Raw genomic sequence first — 7,283 nt, forward strand, 5'->3', positions numbered from 1 at the left:
GGCTGACTGTGCCCATTGAGCAGCCTTTCTCCCTCCTCTCCCTGGCCCTTAGTAACTGCTCTTCTGCTTGCTTGTTCTACGAGTTGAATGTTTTTAGATTACACAGATGCGTAAAATATAGCATTTATATTTGGTCTGTCTGGCTTGTTTTGCTTAAGATTACGACTTCCATTCATGTTTGCCGCAAGTGACATAGACTTCTTTTTGTGTGTCTGAAATTATTCCATTGTGTATATAGCACATTTTAAAAATCCACTAACAGACATTTCAACTGATTCCGTATGTTGGCCATACACCTGCAATGGTTGGAGCATGTGCTTAGCATGCACAAGGCCCTTGGTTCAGTCCACAGCACTACATAAAAAGGGAGGGACACACCTTCCCATTATAAATAGTGCTCCATACAGCATATTAAACAGATATCTTTTTAACATGCCCATGACTGTTGCAGACTGGGCCTTTAGTATGTTGACCTCATATCCTTTGGGGGAAAGGGTGTGACACTGACAGATCATATAGTGAATCAAGTTTAATTTTGTCATACTTTCTGTAGTATTTTCCTTATGAAATAACTTTATGCCAGGAAAGTAGGAGCTCTCATTTCTGCATTCCCCCAAAGCAAATATTTCTTTTCATCTTTTTAATTTATAGCCATTCTAACACAGATGAGATGGACAGGATTGTGCACTTTGACACACATCTCCTCAATGGTTAGAGAACTGGGCATTTCACATATATTTCATCATTTGTGTATTTTCTTTTTTCAGAAATGCATATGCAGATCCTTTGCCTGCTTTAAAACCTATCACTGTTATTATCATTACTCTTGCTGTTGAGTTCTTCAGTTCCTATATGTATATTCTGGACATTAGTTCCTAGTGGAATGAATTAGTTTTCAAAAGCTTTTTCCTATGCTGTGAGGTTGGTCTTTAAGGAGGTAGGTGGAATGTAAGAGAAAGTGTTAGTACCTAGCCTAAGTGAAGATCAGGGACAGAGACTAGAAACAGGGACATATCTTGCTTTTATAGGACTTTAGGACCTAAGGATTCTGCAAGCATATTATAGAAACAAATCAAGAGCCAGATGTAATAAAAATGCTTGGCAAAAAATGCTAGTGAGGATGTGGATAAATGCAAACAGGACTTGAAAATGAAGCTGTTTGTTTGGAAACAGTTCAGCGAGTTCTTAAAAGTTAAATGCAGCGTTACCATGTAACTGAGAAGTTACACACCGAATATATTTGTGAATATATATGTATACAGATGAATATATATCTCCAAAAGAAATGTGTTCATATGAAAAAATAATAGCCATGCAGTGGTGGTGTATGCCTTTTATCCTAGAGCTTGGGAGACAGAGACAGGCAAATCTCTGAGTTTGAGACAGCCTGGTCTACAGAGTTAGTTCCTACACAGAGTAACCCTTTCTCGAAAAACAAAATAAATAAATAAATAGTGAAACTTCCATATGATGGAATATCAAAACCAGCTCACTATGAAGAAATATAAAAATGTCTGTTAGGTGAAAGAAGCCTGGCTGAAAAGAACAAAGATCTATGGATCTATGGTTCCATTTGTTTAAAAGGATGGGACTGTGCAATTGTCTAGAGATGGAAGGGTTTATTGGTGTTTCCTGGGACCGAGAGTCAGGCGGGGGCATGAAATGTCTGTTACTGGTATAGGTACATAGTTCTGGGTCTGAGAGTCAGGCAGGGATGCGTGCTTTGCAATGGCTGGAGGACAGAAGAGGGCATCTGAAAGTCTAGTTTCAGGAGATCTGATGCCCTCTTCTGACCTCCAACCATTGGAAAGCATGCATTCTGTGATCATACATACCTGAAGACAAAACATTCATACACAGAAAATAAAATAAGCATACTTTCTTTTAAAAATAAAGGTAATACCACACCATGTTCCAATGTCATTCAATTGTTTAGTGAGTGCACTTACAAGTGTATTACCAGTTATATATTTCTGTATGCTTTAGATTTTTCATCATTAAAACATTTCTACATTTCTATAGCCCTAGCTTATGAACCATAGACCCATCTGAGGCAGATTGCTGGTGTTTAAATACTTGCCAGCACCTTTTCCATTGGGGCAAAAAAACCTCTGTTCAACAACAGGAAGGACCAGAGATTTTTCAGGCTTAAATAAGAGACTAAATCGACAGAGGCACGGTCAAGGGCCCTCTGGGTTGCTGAGACTGGAATCCAGGACACCACACTGCATGGTGAACATCACTGCAACGTTTCACCCCAAGACTATTTATTTTTGAGCTGAGGTCTGTCATTTTGCCCAGGAAATCCCCAAACTCCTGTGATCCAGCAATTCTCTCTGCATCAACTGGGACTACAGGTGTGTAGTATATGGAGAAGCTGTAGCCCTCAGTTCTGTGTAAAATCGGGTTTGTACTGCACTGGAAGGTATCCCCAGAAGCAGCAAGTAAATATCTTGGCTTAAATGGTTCTGGTTTCATTCTCAAGTCACACTTCCCAAACCTCTCTTGGTGAACACCATCTTCTGCCAAGTCCTCGCTTTGGTGAACATCAACCTGCCAATAACTTGTTGCCCTGGAGATAGAGGCTCGAGAGTTTTACCTGTAGCTGTTGGATTAAACCCTTGCTTAAAATTTCTGGCATAGGCTAGTCCTAGAGGCTTAGAACCTAATTGAAATATGCGAAGCCCAAGAACATCAAATAATTTTTGAAATTAAAAATAAAAAAAACCCTCCTTAGTCTCTTATCCTTTTTGACACATTGCTACTAAGAGGATTTAATGGCTTTAAAAATGTTTACAATTTAATTCATGGCTTTGCTTAAGAGTGCCAGAGGTTTAAAAATATTTCAATTAAATATGATAAAGGTGGTTGCACTAGGAATGTCCTAACCTCTTGGTGATGGAGGTGTAACAGGTGCAAGGCCCTGGGATCCTTCCCAGGCACAGTAAAATAAATACTCTGAAAGCTGGTGGTTAGACACGAACGGTAAACGTTTTGGGTCACGTTCGCCCACTTTTCCTGCCCAAGTGAGGCCAAGGCTAAAAAAGCACACATTCCAGACCAGTGTGTGCAACACAGAACTAACGACCTTGCCTCGAACAAACCCTCATGGTGAGAAAGATGATTCAAGATGCTGGGTTTGTGGCAGGTATCTAAGGATTTAAAGCAACTGGGGTCAGCTCTCCCTGCCAGGCGAAGCCGCAGCGCTTGTAGGTGCAGCGCCCGAGAGGCACCTACGCTAGCGGTGCCAGCTGCTCTGAGAGCCAGGGCCCCCCTCTCCTTGCGACTGGATCTGCACTCCTTCCAGGGTGGGGTGAGCACAATGGACTGCGGCACTGCAGCGTCTGCAGTTCCCAGGGAAAAAGTGCTACCGTCGTCTCTGCCCCGCGGGGCGGCGAGCGCCGGCGGACAGTTTGTGCCGCGGGGCAAGGACAGGAAGCGCGCGTTTCTGCAGCCGCGGCTGGCCCGAGATAATGCCATTGTGTCCCAGCGCAGCGACCGCTCCCACCGCCGGGCCGCGCTGGCGTCGGGCTCCCTGGACGCGGGCCAGCCAGCGCTGCAGCCTGCCGAGCGGCGCGCGTCCCCTCCCGTCCCCTCCTGTCCCCTCCCGTCCCCTCCGGTCCCCTCCCGGAGGCGCGGCCACGCCTCGGCCTCCGCAGGAAACCTGGCCACAGCACCAGACTTAGTGACTTCTCCTTTACGAGCTGCGCCCACCCGGCCTGGCCGGGCTTTTGTTCTCAGCTCACTGGGTGCTGGCGCGGAATTTTAAAGCTGCAGGCCTGCAGGAGCGATGACAGGGTTATTGCAAAGATACAGTATCTTGCTGCGCCCAGCTGCCTGCACTGCCGCGCTGTGTCCTCTCATCACCTCTTCCAGCGCCTCATGAGCCTTCTATTGAGCATAAGCCCTCACCAAGGACTATTATAGACATATTTAGCTGCAATATTGTTTGATTTCAACTAGACATTGTTCTAAACACACAAAAGAGTTCAAGGATGTAGCTCTGGGTTTTGTTCTTCCTCCTCCCGGCTTCCCTATTCTTCAGGCTGTCAAGTTTCTCTGGGAAAATGGGATCAAAATGCTTGGTAACATTTCCACAAAAAAACACTCACATATATATCATATATATGAAATAATAGTTAATATATATTAAGATTTCCTTTCTAGTCACATCCAGACTATAACTCAAATCTACAGAAGTCAGATTTATGTTGACAGTTTCCTCTTAAAACCTTCAACAGATGGACAAGCAATCTAAGAATTCTGTTCCTAGTCAAATATTCCCAAGAAGATGGGGTGCATGATACTACTGGCTTCACAAAGTTCCTCACAGTGAAAAAGAGTAGCTGGTCCTCTTAGAAGCAAATACACGATTTCATGATATAGAAGGTAATCGTCTCATCTCAGGTTTCTTTTTAAAAATAATTTATTTTTATTTTCTGTGCATTGGTGTTTTGTCTGCATGTGTGTCTATGTGAGAGTGTCAGATTCCCTGGAATTGAAGTTACAGACAGTTGTGAGCCGCTAAGTAGGTTCTGGGAATTAAACCCAGAGTCCTTTAGAAAAGCAGCCAGTGCTCTTAACAGCTGAGCCATCTCTCTGGCCTCTTGCGGTTTGTTTCTTGATTTAATTTTACAAATGGAAAAGAAAGGTACAAGCAAATGAAAAAATGATTTATTGTGCTCAAAAGTCATATATATGCATATATATATGCATATATATGCATATATATGCATATATATACATATGTATTTTTTAACAGTGCTGGAGATTGAACCCAGGGCCTGGTGAACACTATAATACCATTGAACCACTGAGCCACAGCCTAAGGTCATTAGTCTGTTTTCTCATCTATTATAAAGGTAGTAGCTTCCATCTATCTTTTGGGTTACTGGAGATGTTCCTTAAAGCAGTTCCTCTACGAACAGGAAAATACGGATGAAGTTGCTTAATCAAGGTTTGCCACGGAAAATAAATGGAGTTAGTGTGAGCTTCCCCAAAGCAATTTCAACATGCTCTGAGCATTAACAGAAAGAACCTATGAAGAAAATCTCAGGGATTGAGTCTAACAAGGAAGAAAATCAAAGGTGGCAGAAATGATGCCAACAGAAAGACACGACAGGTGCAAGGTGTCAGCAGGCTATGCAGGGATCCCAACAAAACACCAAATGGCTCTAGATAAATAAACACAACACAAAGAGAAAGTATATGGTCTCTACATCATAATTTTTTAAGCTAATGCAGACAGCAACAGGGAAGGTGGAGTGTGCAGGAGGAGGAGGGGAGGCGGGGGGACTGGATTGGTATTAAAAAAAAGATTAAAAGAAAAAGAAACCCAGGAACACTACAGACAAGGGAGGGCATCCTAAGACGGTCTGCCCTGAGCCAGCTTCCCCAGGCCCTGCTTCATAAACTGAGAATTATAGGAACTATAGGAACAAATGTCACAGTGCTAGACATGCCAATCACCCTGACCAAGTCATTGAAGGTTGTATACAGGTATTGAAATGTCAGCACTGAATCCATAAACATGCACAATCACTGTGTGTCAATGAAAGCATGTAATAAAAAAAAAAAATAGTGAGCTGGGACCAGTTCTAACCAACAGCCTTTAACTGGGAAGACAGGAAAAATGGACTCCTGGGAGCAGAGACTATGGATGTCCCATACCTAAATCATGGCCAGAGGGCCCAGACAGTCTTGGCAGTCCAGAAAAGGCAAGTACATTATCTTTCAACTCAGAATAGAAATTTTAAAAGTCAGTTTTGGAGAGTAAGTGGACAGATCAGCTTAATTTTCATATCTGTAAGGATGTTATAGTTAGAAGTCATCTATCAGTCCTCAGCCAAGAAGACTGTGGGAAGAGGAAACCACTGCAGACCAATTACACTTCCAACTATGATAGACGGTGAGCTGTGCAATAAAGACAGAACAATGGATGTGGAATGTGCTCCCAGGGCCAGGCACTAGGAACTTCCTTGTCAGCTTTCTCAGGCCAGGCCTTCTCCCTGCCCATCTGCCAGTGGTGACTGCTAGTCCCCAAGCCTGCTGACCTGATGTTGTGTGCTTTTACATTTATTTCCTGAACCACACTAGTTGCTTTCTTCGTGGGAAGTGTGGAAAAAAGCTGGGGTCAGAGCAGTGACCAGACACCTGGCTGTGTCATTTATGTGAGGGTTCTGACCCTCACTGACTTTGATATCTCCTCTTATCAACTGGGATCAAAATACTATCCTTTCATAATTGCTATGAGGACACATCTTCTCCAGTCCTGACTTTAGCCTGCTCCTAGGTCCTTATTGCAAGGGATGTTTCTTTAAATACACACACACACACACACACACACACACACACACACACACACAGGTTTTTGATCTCCCCATGAACCCCTGACATTTCCATGATACAGTTTGGAGCTGCTGAACAGCTCTCACCAAAGGCCCAGAAATGTCAGGGGTAAGAACCATTGACTCAAAGCCAGCCACCTACTGCAGCAGCTTCTTCCCACCTTGGCTTTCCCCTCCTTCCTCCCTTTCCACTACCTATATCTCTATCTGGTAGAAATGATGCTAACAAGGAAGAAAGTTCCTGGGCTGTGAGCTCATCCATGAGACCGAGGCTTGCTCCCTAGACCTGGAGGGTTCAGGGACAACCAACAATGATATTTCAGCATCAAATAGACTTCGGGTTGACCCCCTCCTGCTCTTTGCTATTGGGTCCCTTTGGTCTGACCCCAGAATGACTTAAATGAATGTTGTCATTTGCATCCTTAATACTGACACTCCTGGACATACATGCAGAGAACTGGTCAATGTTTGCCTGGGCAGAAGGGAGGCATCGTTGCTTTTTGTATAGTGTAGATGAGCAAACAATGCATCTCTCTGGGTCAATGGTGGAAAACTGGAGATGCGCAATGATAACACAGTGTCAGCTAGAATCAGACAAGGGGCTGCAGAAGGCCATGACCACCAGATTCTATATCATGACTGTAGGAGTAGTCCCCTCAGAGCAGCTCTTATTGCTCATCGTTGGCTTTTTTTGTACTGCTCTGCAATTCCTAGAGGAGCTAGCTTTGTGGACTTCCGTGTTTCCCAGAGGGCTTAAAATGAAATGTAACCATTGCTCTCTCACTATTCTCAACCAGCTCTGTGAATCTTCACCCAAAGCAGAGGGGTGGGGCAGAAGAGTTAGACACCCAGATGAACAGATCATGACATGACATGCCTAGGAAGCAGTACTAGACTGCTGAAAACACCCTGAGTGTCCAATGCAGTGTGTAGGAA

The sequence above is a fragment of the Cricetulus griseus genome, chromosome 2 (assembly GCF_003668045.3).
Source record: "Cricetulus griseus strain 17A/GY chromosome 2, alternate assembly CriGri-PICRH-1.0, whole genome shotgun sequence".
Classification (NCBI taxonomy): Eukaryota; Metazoa; Chordata; class Mammalia; order Rodentia; family Cricetidae; genus Cricetulus; species Cricetulus griseus.